Below are 17,623 nucleotides of genomic sequence, written 5' to 3' on the forward strand. Positions count from 1 at the left end.
TCTTATATATTTTCCATTATTCACTAAAGAATAATATGTTCAAAAATGAATATTAAATTTATCCAAGGAATGTTATATAACATGATATTAATATTAAGAAAACAATTTCCATGAAGATTTAAAATTAGGGATAAAAATTAATTGAAAATAAGTTAGACCTTAAAAAGAACCAAAAAACGTAGTTAATTTGACAGTTCATAGCTCAAAACATAGAGAAACACAGGGAGTTTCCTATCTAACAACAATGGAGAAATATTACAGAATCAGGCAGAAATTAAATGAACTGGTATTCTACAAAATAAAAAGACAACTGCAATTTGAATATTCTTAGTTTTAGGGTATCTAAAGATGACTACCTGAAAATGGAGCAACAGACATACAGAGCAAAGCAGGGAAGCTGCAGAAGTGAAAGACAACCATGGCATACAAAGTTCCACTGGGAGAAAGGGCATTTGAAAGAACAGGAAACAGCATATGCTGAGATAAAAGCAAAGTTAAAGAATACAGAGCAGCAGAACACATGCCTGTCTGATCAGTCAATCAGCAAGGGAAATAATACAAAAGTAAATGCATGTATTGTTTTAGCTATTTTTTATAATCTTATTACACATCCAAAAAACAAAGTGTACTTCACCTATGCAGTTCTCAAAGAAAAAAGTTTTGCTCTGTAGAGTTGGTTAAGAACTCAGAGTTGGAGAGCCTGTTTTGCTGCTGACCAGGGAGAAGTGGCAGTTGGTGAGGGAATCTGAGCAGGTGACCATTCCAGGTTTCTTGCTGCCTCCCAACTTGTCCCAAGTACATCCGTCTGTCGCCATTTTTTCCAGAGCTTGTGCTGCTCCCAATCAGGGAGAAGCAGCAGTTGATGAAGGAAACAAAGCAGGAAACTACAAGAATTTTAAACATGCTATGATACTAGGCAATTGGTAGATATACCCACACAGAATTAACATTATCTTATAGTAAGTTTTTCTTTTCTTTAGAAAAGGTAATTCCTTTAGGCTTTACCTCCTCAATTAAATGCATGAAGTACTTCTAATGTGAATTAACTTAATAACTAGTTACTCTTGCAGTCATTCATAAGAAATAAAACATCCTAAGTGATAAAAAATACAATCTATTTCTAGAAAATTTCATTCCTTGATGACTCCAATAAATAAAGCTTCCTATAAAGAAGAAAATAATGATCAAATCAAGTATATCTTGGAATTATACAGTACTCCAATTTCTTCCCATTATCAGTTTCAACCATTTCTTATTTTTTAATCATTACTTCAGATTTCTGGCAAGAGCTAAAGAATGAGTCACACACAAAATGTTACCAGAAAGGGACCAGATGGTGTGGTGGTTAAAGTGGCTAGACTCCACATGGCCAACTATGCAACTGAGTCCTGGATCTGGTGGTTTGACTAACACACTGAATGGGTGTGTGTGTGCTCATGCTCGTCCAAAAGTCCAAGAGGAAAAATAAAGGAGAAGGGATTGCAGCATGGCCGTCCACCATGGGGGAGGGAGGGTGCTTTCTCATTTTCCTTCTCTCTCTCTCACTCTTACTCTCCATGTCTCCCTCTGGTGCAACCACATCCTCTAGCAATTTTTTAAAAGTTATTATAAATATTGAGCAATATAATATACAACTTGTTACTGGTGTATCATCTACTTTACCCCAAAAGGAATAGAGAGAGTAAGTTCTCCAAGGCAAAAACTGTGCTTTGATTTACCCTATATCCTCCCTCCTCATTACTAAAAACAGTGTATGGCTCACAGGCATTGAAAGAATAAAAATTATGATTAGAATACCTTCACAAAACCATTCATAAAACTAGTTCATTAATTATGTCTTCAGAGACATCTTATATATTTTCCATTATTCACTAAAGAATAATATGTTCAAAAATGAATATTAAATTTATCCAAGGAATGTTATATAACATGATATTAATATTAAGAAAACAATTTCCATGAAGATTTAAAATTAGGGATAAAAATTAATTGAAAATAAGTTAGACCTTAAAAAGAACCAAAAAACGTAGTTAATTTGACAGTTCATAGCTCAAAACATAGAGAAACACAGGGAGTTTCCTATCTAACAACAATGGAGAAATATTACAGAATCAGGCAGAAATTAAATGAACTGGTATTCTACAAAATAAAAAGACAACTGCAATTTGAATATTCTTAGTTTTAGGGTATCTAAAGATGACTACCTGAAAATGGAGCAACAGACATACAGAGCAAAGCAGGGAAGCTGCAGAAGTGAAAGACAACCATGGCATACAAAGTTCCACTGGGAGAAAGGGCATTTGAAAGAACAGGAAACAGCATATGCTGAGATAAAAGCAAAGTTAAAGAATACAGAGCAGCAGAACACATGCCTGTCTGATCAGTCAATCAGCAAGGGAAATAATACAAAAGTAAATGCATGTATTGTTTTAGCTATTTTTTATAATCTTATTACACATCCAAAAAACAAAGTGTACTTCACCTATGCAGTTCTCAAAGAAAAAAGTTTTGCTCTGTAGAGTTGGTTAAGAACTCAGAGTTGGAGAGCCTGTTTTGCTGCTGACCAGGGAGAAGTGGCAGTTGGTGAGGGAATCTGAGCAGGTGACCATTCCAGGTTTCTTGCTGCCTCCCAACTTGTCCCAAGTACATCCGTCTGTCGCCATTTTTTCCAGAGCTTGTGCTGCTCCCAATCAGGGAGAAGCAGCAGTTGATGAAGGAAACAAAGCAGGAAACTGTGCCAAGCTTATTCCTGCCTCCCAACTCACCCGGGAATATTCTGAGATTTCACAGTTTTCTGAACCATGCAGCAGGTGAAAATCTTCCATCTGAAAATCTCCAGGTCATCCCTAGGTGCACCTGGTCTCAAGAAACTGGGAAAGAAAGCAACATCTAAAGGTGGCTAGATACACGCTTTCTGGCTGAAAGACAAGGCCCTCTACCAAGAACACATCTGAGAATTAGAGCTCTTCTACCCCCAACCCACACTAAAGAATTAACAACAGACGGGAACCAGCAGTTAGCGTAATGGCTATGTCGCTAGACTCCCACGTAGTCGACCACGGTTCGCGTCCCAGACCCAGTGGCTTAAAACTCATGCCGGGCACATGTGCGTGCGTGCCCAAGATCCCAAGAGGAGAATGGAGGAGAGGGGATTGCGGCGTGACCATCCCCCCTGGGGAGTGATTTCTCGCTTTCTGTCTCTTTGTCTCTGTCTGTCTGGCGAGCACACACATCCTATAGCGAAAATCTTTCCAAAAAAAAAAAAAAAATTAACAACAGAAAAGCAGTTGACTAGAAACCAACACAAAGACAAAAAAATTATGGGAAACCAAAGAAATACCTTTTCTTCAATGGAACAGAGCAACTCTTCTTTAACCATTGACAGCACAAAAAAATTTGAAGGAGTGTCAGAAATAGAATTTAGAATATGTATAGTGGCAGAGATGAGGAAGTCTTTCCAGGATTTGAAGGAGGAGACAGACACCCAAAAAAAAAAAAAATCAGAACTTGTAGAAAGATGAAGATAGTAATACAGGAAATCAAGACCTCCCTCAGAAGTATTAACAGCTGACTGGACAACACAGAAGAAAGAATCTCCAAGCTAGAAGACAAAACCTTTGACTTAGAAAAAACACCACCAAATATAATTTTAAAAATTTTAATTATTACAATATACATGAAATATTAGATATCATGAAATACCCAAATATTCAAACAGAAGGTATTGAGTCGAACAAGGACATAGAATGTCTATTCCATGAAACACTTGCAGAAAACTTCCCAAACCTAGAGAAATGACCAAATATTCAAACTCAAGAAATACAAAGGACCCCAAATAGAATCAACCCAAGAAAACCCTCTCTACGGCACATCATAGCCAGAATGACCAAAATCACAGATAAAGACAAGATACTAAAAATGACAAGAGAGAAATGAAAAGTTACTTACAAAGGTTATCCCATAAGGCTAACATCAGCCCTCTCACTAAAAACAATGTAAACAAGGAAAGAATGGGAAGATATATTTGAAGTGTTTAAAAAAAAAAAAATCATTCAAGATTATTATACCCAGCAAGATTAGCCTTCAAATGGGAAGAAAAGACTAAAATATTCTCAAATAAGCAAAACCTGAAAGAATTTACCAACACCAGACCAGCTGTTCAAGAAGTTCTGAAGGGAGTGCTATACCAAGAAAACTAAAGAGAGATAGATAGACACAAGAGAATATGCCTACAGGAAACACATTTTATGGATAAAGACATACATAGACTAAACATAGACTAAAATTGAAGGGCAAGAAAAAGATATTCCATGCAAATAGAAACCAAAAAAGGCCTGGACTTGCAATACTGATTTCAGACAAAATAGACTATAAGACAAAAACTGTAAGAAGAGACAAAGAAAGCATTATGTAGTAGTAAGAGGGCCAATTCATGGGAAAAAATATAATACTTGTAAATATCTATGCACCCAAAACAGGAGCAGCCAGATACATGTAGTAAAGACTACTGGATCTAAAAGGAGAGAATAGATTGCAACAAACTAAGAATTGAGAAATTATATGAGAAACATCGTCAAATATGAAATAGTGTTTAGCTCTGTATAGGAATTTGTGTCAATGGGTATTCCAGAATTCTATGAGAGTCTTAAATATCTGTTTAAAATATCTGTCTTAAATATTTAAAATATGTAAGAGTATGGTATTAGTCATACTTGTAATGCTAAATAGTTCTATTGTAGTTAGTCACAGAAATTGTCACATTTGTCCATTTGAGGTAATAATAAAATCAGATCTCAAACTATGGCCATTTTAAGCTCCGCTGTACATAGTTAATTGCTTTATTCTGATGCTCTTTGCTCTTTTTTTATTTTTATTTTTTGAGAGGTGTTTGCTATAGGGTACATGCGCTCCCCAGAAAGACAGAGAGAGAGAGAAAGCAAGAAAATACCTCCTGGGAAGATGGCCACAACTCAATCCCTTCTCCTCCATTCTCTTCTTGGGATCTTGGGCACACACACGTGCCCAGCGTGATTTTAAGTCATCCGGTCCGAGACTCAAACCACAGTCGACTACATGGGAGTCCAGCAACATAGCCATTATGCTAACTGCTGGTCCCTCTGATGCTCTTTGTAAAACATTTTGTAACAGGCTATGATCCCAAAATTTCCTCTTTTAAGGAAATTAATGAAATAGACTTCAATAAGTACTCTTAAATATAAGTTTTTGAGAACTTTTAGATCATATTTCTGAACTTCCATTACTTAGAAAGATCAGACCACAGTAACTGCAATCTCAACAGAAAAGAAAGAAATTACATGAGACCATAGTGGTGAAAAAGAATTTTATGACTTTTGACTAAAACATTACTGATTTTTTTCTATGCTTTGTTTTCCAGAATTAAGAATTTTTTGTTTTCTTTTTAGCTGTTGATAGCTTCAGCAATTTGTTATTTATTTATTTATTTTGTAAATGGAAATGAAGCATAAACTTTTCACCCTTCCTGACTCCTCTGAAATTGGAAAGTATTCGTGGTATTCCTATTTCGTAGTATTCCTATTTTGTGGCACTATTGTTATTTGCATAAGTTCAATAATACTTGTTTTCTTGCTTCAGAAATTGGAAACACTGGTTATTGCCAGGGCTTTTACTGGAATGTCATATCTGAAGATATACCAGAAAGCTAAGGAACCGAGGTTGATCTCAAGAAAGTCAACAGAAGATCTTGGAAAGATCGCATGGTAGCATAAACAGTTCTACCTGGAAAGTAAGTAAAGAATATTACTTCCTGACATGCCCCCAAACTTCTGAGTGCACGTACTTAATATTAGGCACAATTAGATAGTCAATTCTCAATTTGGCTCAGTAGTCTTGAGAGGCTTTTTAAAGAGTCTAACCTAAGTCCTTATAAAAGGTTCCAGCAAAGCCAACTAAATCAATTAGTATACTTATTGGGCTTTGTGCAAATAGCAGATCAAATTGAGACTAAATTTATTTATTGCATATTAGTTAGTTTATGTTTCTCTTTGGTAAAGGGGAATGGAGAGAGAAAACAATGTTTCAGAAGAAAACTATAGTGTATTTGTTACTAGATTTTAGCTCTGTTCATATCTGTTTTTTGAGTTTTTATATCTACCTAGTGTTTGAACAGAATTGTAACCTTTTTCTAGATTCAAGACTTAAACTAATTTGTCTTAATAATTTTTTATTTTGATTCATTAAAACTAAAACTGCTTTTCTTAAAATTAAAATAATAATAGCAAACTAAAGACAGTGTTATAGAAGGGTAGACTATGCAGGGGGGAGGAAATCAAGGGGATTAAAAAAACAAAACATTAAATGGACACAAAAATGGAAAATTGTTGATAATGTGTATGATATTATCTTTGGACTGATATACAGTGTATTTAAGATGGCAAAATTCATTTTTTATTATGTAAAGATGTACAGTAATTAAATGTAAAATAAAATAATTAGTTAAAATAAATAAAGAAAACATTTCTACACCTATTATACAAGAGCCAAAGTGAGCTAATAATGTATATGGTACCTGTAACCAAATGCTCCTACAACTGTATACTAAAACCTAAGTGAAATAAATAGTTTTCTAAAAATAAATATATATAAATTTCCAAACTGGTTCAAAAATAATTTTTTTAAAAAATCTAATTAGGCAATACCACATGAGAAGTGGAAAAAAGAAAAAAAGAACTCAGAGTTGTACACCTAACCCATAAGCCTGGGAGATTTTATTGTTATGAACAAGCAGGTTGAGGGTATGTAGGATATTTTTAACAACTCTTTTGTACTATTAACTAGTCCACAAATAACTATGACAAATCACAAGGTGGCAAGAGGAGAAAGTTTTTGAAAAGTAAATAAATATTGGCCCAGCCATGGTGGCACAAGTAACACAATGCTCTATATTGTGGAACATATGAGTTCAGTTTGAAGGTTGACCTGTGCATGCTGGGCACATGTGTGCATGCCCATGATGCTGCTTGGATGGAAAAGTTTGGGAGGATCATGGCACAAGACCCTGTCAAGGGTGCTTCTCTTTGTGTGTGTTCCTGCCTGTTTGTCTCTCTCAATAAAAAAAATTAAATAAATAAATAAATCTAGCATAAAATTTTAAATAAGTACCCCTTGGAAGAAAAATGAAGTAATAGACAAGGGCTAAGAAAGAAAAAAGAAACAAAGAAGGAAAGGAGGGGAGAGGGGGAGTGGGTAGAGGAGGATCTGCCATAACATTCCCCTTAGCTTGACTGAACTTCAGAAATAGTCAAATTTCTTCCTGACCATGAGCCCTGACTTTTTTTTTTAGCATTTATTTTAGAAAATTCTTAATTTTAAATTCTTTCTCTGCCCCTTTAATATGTAACATAAATCTTTTCTACAGTCTCTTACTAGCTCTGTTTTGCTTTTGTTTTTTAACTACCAGAGGGCATATGTGTTCACCAAAGAGACAAGGGTTGGGGGCAGTGGAGAAGTGGAGAAAGTACCCTACAATAGGACTTGGTCACTCCACAATCTCTTCTCCTCCATTTCTCTATCCTATTGGAATTTAGGGCACACACACACACATGCACACATGCCTGGACTGTTTTTCAAGCCACTAGAGCCAGAAGTCAAATGGCAATCAGCCATGTGGGATCCACTTCCCTTGACCACAAGGCCAACCTTTTGAAATGTAAATATCAAAGGAGATAGTACCTCTATCTCCCTAGTATCTATGGAAGGCAGAAGTATAAGTTTAGTGGTTTCTTCCAAATTGTAAAGATACCTCCTATCACAAAGACAAAAGATTTACTTTTCCTTTGGGTAAAGTCATTTAGTAAGTATAGTTTATTTTCTCTCTTTCACCCAGTGTATAAAAATCCTCCCACTCTTTGTTTCAGTAGATTTGAGCTCTAAGTTCTGGTCTTTCTCCATTTTTGCAATAGCCTTGAATAAAATCTCTCTTACCCGTTTAACTTTTTTTTTTTGAGAGGTTTTTGCTATAGGGAGTGTGTGCTCACCAGAGAGACAGAGAGAGATCTAGAGAGAGAAAACAAGATATCACCCCCTCAGGGAGGATGGCCACGGGCAATCCCTTCTCTTCCATTCTCCTCTCAGGATCTTGGGCACACACACACACACACACACACACACACATGCCTGGCATGAGTTTAAGCCACCGGGTCCAGGACTCAAACCACGGTCGACTACATGGGAGAGTCCAGCGACTTAGCCATTACACTAACTGCTGGACCCTTACCTGTTTAATTTTGTCAAATACAATTTTTGCTTTGGTAGAAAAGGAGAAGAGAGAAGACTAATAGGAACTTTAATTAATTACTTATTTTTAAATGATAACTGAGAGCTATTTTGTTAATTGCATGGTTTTGATTGATCATTCAGTAGACATTGAAACTATTATTCTATCAAGCATGCTAAACTACTGATAAATGAATGTATCAAGCATGAATCATTTATCAATAAATCATTCAGCCTGTCATAGGGCAGATTTAAATAGGAGGCATTTGTGAACCAAAGCTGAGTGAGCTGATTGAGAGAAGAAAGAAGCTAGGACAGATAACAGCAGGTAAAAAGAGCCTATAATCACTGACAGGTGTAGAACTGTCCATTGAAGATGATGATTGGCCTGATGTTCACCATCCCAATAGTAAATAGACTCACACTTGGTTCATGATGACACTGTACTCTAGGCCAATGAATGGATATTGCAGTAAAGACCCTAACACATGAGGGTTGTAGCTGAGCAAATTCCAAGGATAACTTCAGTAGTAAAGGTAAGAGAGCTGAATGTATTCTGTGAGGATGCTTGGCAAAGACTCAGGGAAGAGCTAGCCAGAGAAAAATAAGCCAAACATCAATCAGGGGGCCTGAACAATTCCATGGAGCAAAAAATCACAACTCAGTTGGCAATGGCTTCTTTCAGATATCCTTGGTATGTTGATTCTGTCAACAAAGTCCAGACTCCAAATGTTAACGGACAAATACACATCTAAAAATCATGACGGTCCTAGGTGCTGGTAGACAGGTGGGCCAATGAAATGAACTGAGCTTTCAGGTGGTTAAAATATGAAAGGGTTGAGAAAATCAGGACATTTAATCTGTCTTCATTCTTGCTCCAAGATGTTAGGCATTGTTCTTAAGAGCCTTTTAAGAACTTTTGATAAGTCTAGTACTTTCCTCTCCAATGGAAAGCGCAGATATTTATTTAAGGGTGTGATACACTAAACTTTTTCATCAACTCACAAAATGTGAGGCCTTCCCAGAGAGCAAAACAGCACACTCCTATTGTCTTTCATTTCCTAGTGCCAAAGGGGAATTGCTTTTAATAAATACTTTTACACTGCACTTCGGTCGAATTGCTATCGTGTGAAAACAGGCCTGAGGAGAATAACACATTGCCAAATTCCCTTCAGCGAGTGCAAAATAATACTGTAGGTTCTGGCAGAGAAATAAAATGGAAATCTGATTACTGTGTTTTATTCTGTGTGGAAATATTATGTGAGCACATTTAAATACATAATTCAATGCATTTCAGTTATGGTCCTAGATGATGATTTAATGTCAGCCTTACACTAACCCTGTAACATGAGAGTTGCATTTAGAGCTGATGACTAAAAAGAAATTTCATGAAATTACCCTTTATTTTATTTTCTGCAGAGCTAAGCAGACCTGTTTATTCCATTTCTAACACTAGCTACCACTATAAATTTGAAGAAACTAAAACTACCCAGAGAAGGTCATACATATTAATAAAGCTGAAAGAACTGTCTCTTTGCCATACTGGGATAGATTTGACCCAGGAATAAAAAATAAATAAAATGTGGAATTTATTCTCATGGGTCAAATTGTAGTGATTTAAGGTCTAAATACATTTATGGTAACTATCTTTCTAATTATGAAATATCCACAATTATACTAGAAATACATAAATAGCTACCATTAAAGAAATACAGAAAGGTTTTAGGAAAATGTAGTGCAGAGGATATTTTGCATAAATGGCTAAAGAGTTTAGTAGGACATGAGTAAGATATCAGATATTAATATTCTTCAGTAGTATTCTGAAAGAGTTGAATATCTTACATTAGGAAATTGTTTTAATGGTAACAATTTTAAACTGATAATTTTAAAAATTAGTTTATTCCATTTTATATATTTTACATACCGCTTTGGCAACAAGCATAGACCAGCCCAGAACATTGAAACAGTGACTATGTTTAATTCTAACACTAATTTTCAGGCCACAGATTTGGCAGATGCTACGTTATTAGTTGGCTTCCAGTATCCTGTGAAATGGCTCATGGACATGTTTCATAATGCTCGCGTAAAGCTTAGGTTCTATGACAACATTCACACATAAAAGGAAGTCTCTTTTCAAAGATCAATTTTATAACTGCTACTAATGTAGGCTTAGAGCCTAGAAAACAATTGTATTTCCTCCCACAACACAGAAGAGGAATAAAAATGGAAATTATCGGGAGTCAACACGGTCCAGGTGTTTTTCCTACTTTACTTGAATGACATTTTAGCATGGAAATTTATATATAAATAAATTAATTGTGAGCTATTATAAAATATAGGAGAACCAAATGCAATTTTACTAGATCTTTAATGGATTATGAATGACAGGGTATTTTTTTTTATTTATTATTAGTTTTTTTTCACTTGACCAGAGAGACACAGAGAGAGAGAAAAAGTGAAAAAGCAAGCCACCAGTTACAGGACTCAAACCATGGTCAGCCATGTGAGAATCCAGCACCCAAAGCACCATGCCACCTACTGGTCACAATGGGATATATTTTTATTTAACGCCAAATTTCTGCTCACTTCCTTCTAATCACAGATAAAATAAGCCTCGGTTTACAGCAAGTTATCTTTTTTTTTTTTTTTGAGAGGTTTATGCATTAGGGAACGTGAGCTCTCCAGAAAGACAGAGAGAGTGAGACAGAAAGCAAGAAATCACTCCCCAGGGGGAATGGCCATGCTGCAATCCCTTCTCCTCCATTCGCCTCTCTGGATCATGGGCACACACGCTCGGCGTGAGTTTAAGCCACTAGGTCCGGGACTCGAACGCAGTCGGCTATATGGGAGTTCAGTGACATAGCCATTACTCTAACTGCTGGTCCCAACAGCAAGTTATCTTTGACATTATCAACTTTTTAGTTCCAAACTCTTCTTATGCTGATTACATTAATTTCTTTGGCTTACGATGTAGTTCTAGCAGTATTTGTCTATTTGTGTTTAATTAATAAATTATAGCCTTCCTTGTTTTAGAAGAAAAGTACATGTTTAAAGCAATGGTCTTTAGCATTGTGCTGGCTGTAGGTTTCCATTTGTATTCACTTAATTCCAATTTAATCTACAAGGACTGTCTCCCTTAATTGCTACTGTTTCTACTATTTTGCCACTACTATTTTTCACATTGGTTCTACTGCTATCTCTTCATAATTACATAAACTGCACTGAATTGCAACAAGGAGCTTGGGAATGCCTGTGCCTAGGTAAGAAATGTTATGATTGTAATCTGCTACATTTGACACCTTGAAAGTTTTGGTTCTGACTGAAATCAGGGAATTCCATGGTTCATAACCCACATGGTCAGGGTACACTATCTACAGTAACCATTTACATTCTTATATTTCTCTCATCAAGGAAAAGTTCTCTTTTTAGCCCCTTGAGAAACAGTTATATCCCCTGGGGGTCATCACTGGCCTAATTAGTAAAGGTCATTGTTTTCACTAGTCATTTCCACCTTCTTCAGACAATTCTGGCTTGATTATTAGTAAGTTAGCAGTCATATTTTCTTGGTGGCCATGCCGACTATGTAGGGAATTTGTACACTAAACATTCTGGACCTGTCATGTGATCTCTCCTGATCCCCATGTCTCATGATTCTTCTTTGCTCTCACTTCTTACAAAAAGCAAAACATTTTGGAATTTGGAGTTTAAAAGTGTCTAATATACACACACTGTGATCAACATGCAAACAACTGCCCTTTTAGTCCCGAACACTTCTCAGTATTTTAAACCTGCACTTCATTTATAAGCATTATGCACTCAGATTGAATACAGATGATATCAAACAAAATGATTAAACTAATGTTTCACAGCAATTGAAAATTGGTATATTTTTACATAGCATCTCTGCATTGCCTATCACTCCCTGATGTCTGTGTATAATCAGACATGTAGAATCAGCCCAGTGACCTATGTCATACTGCTGAAGTACATCTAGAATCATGTGTACCCCACATCTCCAAGCATCCAGAATTTTTTTAAGAAACAGGATTAAAAATCAGAGCAGTTACAATTTACAGAAAAAGCAGTGCAGCTTGCCAATAAACATAGGAAAGGATGTTCAATGCCTACTATAACAATATGTAAATTAAAATGTTTTCTCAGACTTATTTTATAATATTCAATAATATGCAGTTACTTTCATGTATACTTTTTAGAAGAACGGGGGAAACCTTTTAAATTATGATGTGAAAATATTAATATTTGTCCTTATAAATTGTGATAATGCTGTGCCTCAGTTTATTCAACTGAAAATGAGAATAATGACAATATCATTTTATAAAACATATGATAAAGGGAACCAGCAGTTAGCGTAATGGCTATGTCGCTGGACTCCCACGTAGTCGACCGCGGTTCGTGTCCCAGACCCGGTGGCTTCAAACTTACGCCGGGCACGTGTGCGTGCGTGCCCAAGAGCCCGAGAGGAGAATGGAGGAGAAGGGATTGCGGCGTGACCATCCTCCCTGGGGGGGTGATTTCTCGCTTTCTGTCTCTATGTCTCTCTCTGTCTGTCTGGCGAGCACACGCGCCCTACAGTCAAAATCTCTCCAAAAAAAAAAAAAACATATGATAAAAATAAATCAGACTTTACAAACTGAATAAAATTGTGTCTGACACATAGAAAGTTCTATTAAAGTGTTATTATTATCAACTTTTTTTTTTGGAGAGGTTTTTGCTATAGGGCGTGTGCGCTCACCAGACAGACAGAGAGAGACATAGAGACAGAAAGCGAGAAATCACCCCCCCAGGGAGGATGGTCACGCCGCAATCCCTTCTCCTCCATTCTCCTCTCAGGATCTTGGGCACACACACACACGTGCCCAGTGTGAGTTTAAGCCACCAAGTCCAGGACTCAAACTGCGGTTGACTACATCGGAGTCCAGTGACATAGCCATTATGCCAACTGCTGGTCTCCATTATTATTATCAATATTTAAAAGCAGACCTTTGGCTTAGCAATTTACAAGAATTTGTCCTAAAAACAAAGGCAAATCTAGGCTTCTTTGAGGCCAGAAGCTATGTAACTCAAAAAGCCTCTTTTTAGGGACCAGCAGTTACCATAATGGCTGTGTCGCTGGACTCCCACATAGTCGATCGCGGTCCGCGTCCTGGACCTGGTGGCTTAAAACTCACACTGGGCGCATGTGCGTGCATGCCCAAGATCCCGAGAAGGGAATGGAGGAGAAGGGATTACAGTGTGGCCATCCTCCCTGGGGGTGATTTCTCACTTTCTGTCTCTCTGTCTGTCTGGCGAGCGCACGCGCCCTATAGCAAAATCTTCTTAAAAAAAAAATTTAAAAAAGCCTCTTTTTAGAAAAGGATATAGCGGTGTGAATTGTTTTGAAGGCCACTGAGCTGTACACTTAAAAATGGCTAAGATAGGGGGTCAGCTGCTGGCATGGTGATTAAGGCAACTGCATCCTGCAGGATCTACTGCATGATTGCAGTCCTGGACCCAGTGGCTTGAAAAACACACTGGGCATGTGTGCTTGTGTGCCCAAAATCCCAAGAGGACAAGGGAGGAAAAAGGATTGTGGTATAGCCATCCCCTTGGGGGATATGTTCTCATTTTTTCTCCCTCTGTGTCTTTCCAGTGAGCACATGCACCCTATAGCAAAAGAAACTTGGGTCCTTTGTTTTTCCCTCTTTTATAAAGCTCTATGTAGGAAATTTATGTTAGAATTCTTTGTGGTTAAATTCTGGTTCTCCCTTTTTACTGAAAATATTCCATAACTCTCAGCATTCAAGGGTCTTAAAACCTCAACTTTTATTACATTCACAAGATATCTACCTCTGCCAAGAAAAATGCTCACAAGTATATACAGGAATACCATTACAGGTTATCTATGACACCATGGCTTATACAATCAAAAGTAGGAGGAAAAATACCCACCAGTAGGTAACAATGCATGACAATTAAAAGAGTAATATATGAGACCTATGCTGTTTCTGACTACAGGAAAGTTACTTAACCTTTCTGTTTTTATGTCTTTTATAAATAGTGTAGGGGCAAAGTGAAAGGGTTTGACTTTTTATAACCATTCCATGTTTAAAAAGCATACTTATAACCCACTATCCAGTACTGTCATTTTCGGAAAGTCGGGAGGGGAGCCTCCTGGGACAAAACACTTTGCCATGTTATCTGCCAAAAAACCAACAAGCAAAGTTGAAAACCTCATGCTTTTAACTTGACTCATTTATCTAAAAATATATTTTTAAAAAATTTAAATGATATAAGTAATGCATTATTCTTGTAAAAAAAAAATGAAATTAAAAGTTTCCTCACTCTTCCCACAGACCATCTGCTTCCCAAATCCTGATACCCAGCTCTCCAGAAGGAGACACTGTCAGCTATTATTAAGAAGTTCTTACACGTTTCAGGCATTTTTGATGCATATAAAGTGCACATGAGAAAACAACTATATACATACAGACCTGTATACTGTTTGACAGTGGGCTAGGGTCCCTGGAAGGGGCTGAATGAACACAAACACAATCTGAGTCATCATTCACATGGTAGTTTATTTCCTGTGCCCAAAATAAGCAAATAATTTTCCATGTGCTCTTAATCTCTTAAATCATTGCCTCTGGCCAGGCTTCTTCCAACTTTTTAATTGTTTCACACAACTCTTGCTCAGTCTTTCTAGATTATGGTAAAGTGTGGCATACCATCCCTAATGTCAATACATTCCATTAGTTCTCAGCTACTGGGTTAGATCTTTCTTAATTTCTTTGCCCATTCTATTGAAAGTTCTTTGAACACCCAAAACATGGATTTTAAGCAACACAACAATGAGAATGCATCCCTTTGTAGTCTGGAACTGTCACTAACTTCAACAACTGCTGTGAATTTAGTTTGTTTGCCAGTACATAAACAAATGACCAAAAGAAAGCATATCATTACAGCAAACAGAAGAAGATATAAAACTCACTCAACTTATAGCCATAGACTTCACTGACTCCATTTACACTATGGTAAATTAACTGGTTGAAAGAATATAGAATGCCTTCCTAAAAAGATGCTGTCACAGATTAGGAGCATACAGATGCTCAGATCATGGGTAAATATATGTGTATATTATTCCAGTTATCTGTCATCTGTTATCTATCTATTGTGTAACAATCAGTACTTTTTTTTTTTAATTTGCCAAAGGGCATGTGCACTTGCCAGAGAGAGACAGAGACAAAAGGAGAGAGAGAGGAGAAAGCATTCCCCCCTGAAGAATGGTCATGCCATGATTCCTTTTCCTTTATTTCTGCCTCCTGTCAAGATTTTGCACACACATTCTCAGTGTGTTTTTCATGCAGCCAAGTCTAGGATTTGAACTGTGCAGTTGGTCATGTGGGATCCAGCCACCTTAACCTCCGTGCTAGCTAACTCCCTTCATTAACTTTTCTTAACGACTTGATGACTCAGAGACTAATCCATATTTCACACGTAGTCACTCATGAAGTGTTTATCTAAAGGTGGACATCAAAACCTTGTTTGTAATAATCATTTTTTTTTTCATGCTATCTCAGAGCAGTCCCAATAAATGTTCTTTCATGATCAAAGCAAATGACTGCCTGGGAAAATGCACTATTTTCAGTTAACTCTGCCACCAGCAAGTGCCAAATACACTCACAGATGGAATGCTTCACAATGGAGAAAGTTAAGAACGGCATTAAAAAGCAACTATGAGATCACCAAGATAATCTACACACAAAAAAAAGCATGTGGGCAGACTGTATGTTTATTCAGGGCAACCCTGCCTCAGTGTGCAGAGCTTAGCTTTATATATCTTACAACATGCCCCAGAGAATAACTGAGACTCAAAAAAAAAAAAAAAAAAAAAAACCAAGGAAAATATGCATGGCTCCCAACTGTCAAAACAGGCAGTTGGGCAACTATATTAATCATAATTTAAAAATCTTGTAAAACAGTCTGTTCAATGATATTCAGTCCCACCCCCCATGAAAAGGAATATAGTCTCCACACACACAAAAAAAGACAATTTGCACTTGAACGTAATGTGGCAAAGCCCTTACTCAGGCCAGCTATCATAGCGTTCCTATCTCAGTGGCTAAGAGTTTCTGATTTGAGTTTGTTTGTTTTTGAATTTTTTTAAAGAGAGGTTTTTTTGTTTTTGTTTTTTGGGGGTTTGGGGGGGGTTTTTGTTTGTTTGTTTGTTTGTTTGTTTGTTTTGCTTGCCAGAGAGACAGAAATAGAGAGAGAGAAAGTGAGAAATCACCCCTTAGGGGCATGGCCATGCCACAATCCCTTCTCTATTCTTCTTTTAGGATTTTGAGCACAAGCCCTCTGTGGGTTTTAAGCCTCCAGGTGCAGGAATCGAACCACAGTCGACCAAATGGGAGTCTAGCAATGTAACCATTACACAATCTGCTAGTTCCAAGAATTCCTCTTTAAGAAAGTCACATACAGGTGCCAGACAGTGGCACAACAGTAATGTGTGACACTCTACAAGGCTGATCCACACGGGAAAATTCTGGTTTCACAACTGGACTTCTCCGTACGTATGCCAGGTAAACATGTACCCATGATCTGGGGCTGGCTTGAGCTGAAGGTGGATTGCAGTGTCAGAACCCTTTTAAGAATGCTATCTCTTTCACTCTTTCTCTCTGAATAAATAAATAATAGACTTTATGAAAAAAGAACAGGCCAGCAGGTGGTGTGGTGGTTAAGGTGCTGGACTCCCACACAGCTGACTGTAATTCAAGTTCAAGGCCTGGTGGCTTGAAAATCATGCCAGGTGCATGGGCATGCGTGTCCAAAAATCCTAGGAGGAGAGTGAAGAAGGAATTGCAGCATGGCCATCCACTGCGGGGGAGAGGGGTGGTGGAAAGGGTGATTTCTCACTTTCCTTCTCTCTGTGTCTCACTCGCTGTCTGTCTGACAAGTAAATATGCCCTGTGGAAAAAACCTAAAAACTTTCTTTTTTTTTTTGAGAAGTTTTTGCTATAGGGCACGTGTGCGTGTGCTCGTCAGAAAGATGGAGAGAGAGACAGAAAGCAAGAAATCACACCCCGGAAGAATGGCCACACCACTATCCCTTCTCCTCTATTTTCCTCTCAGGATCTTGGGCACGCAGGTACACACGCACACCCGCCTGGTGTGAGTTTAAGCCACCGGGTCAAGGACTCGAACAGCGGTCGACTACATGGGAGTCCAACGACATAGCCATTACGCTAACTGCTGACCCCAAACCTAAAACCATTTTTTAAAAAAGAAAAAAGTCACAAACTACATAGGAAGGGAAAGCCATGAATGCAAACTCAAAGAGAAGCCTTATGTTTAGAGAAAGATAGTAATGATA

Source organism: Tupaia chinensis, unplaced genomic scaffold (assembly GCF_000334495.1).
Source record: "Tupaia chinensis unplaced genomic scaffold, TupChi_1.0 Scaffold138322_1, whole genome shotgun sequence".
NCBI classification, from domain to species: Eukaryota; Metazoa; Chordata; class Mammalia; order Scandentia; family Tupaiidae; genus Tupaia; species Tupaia belangeri.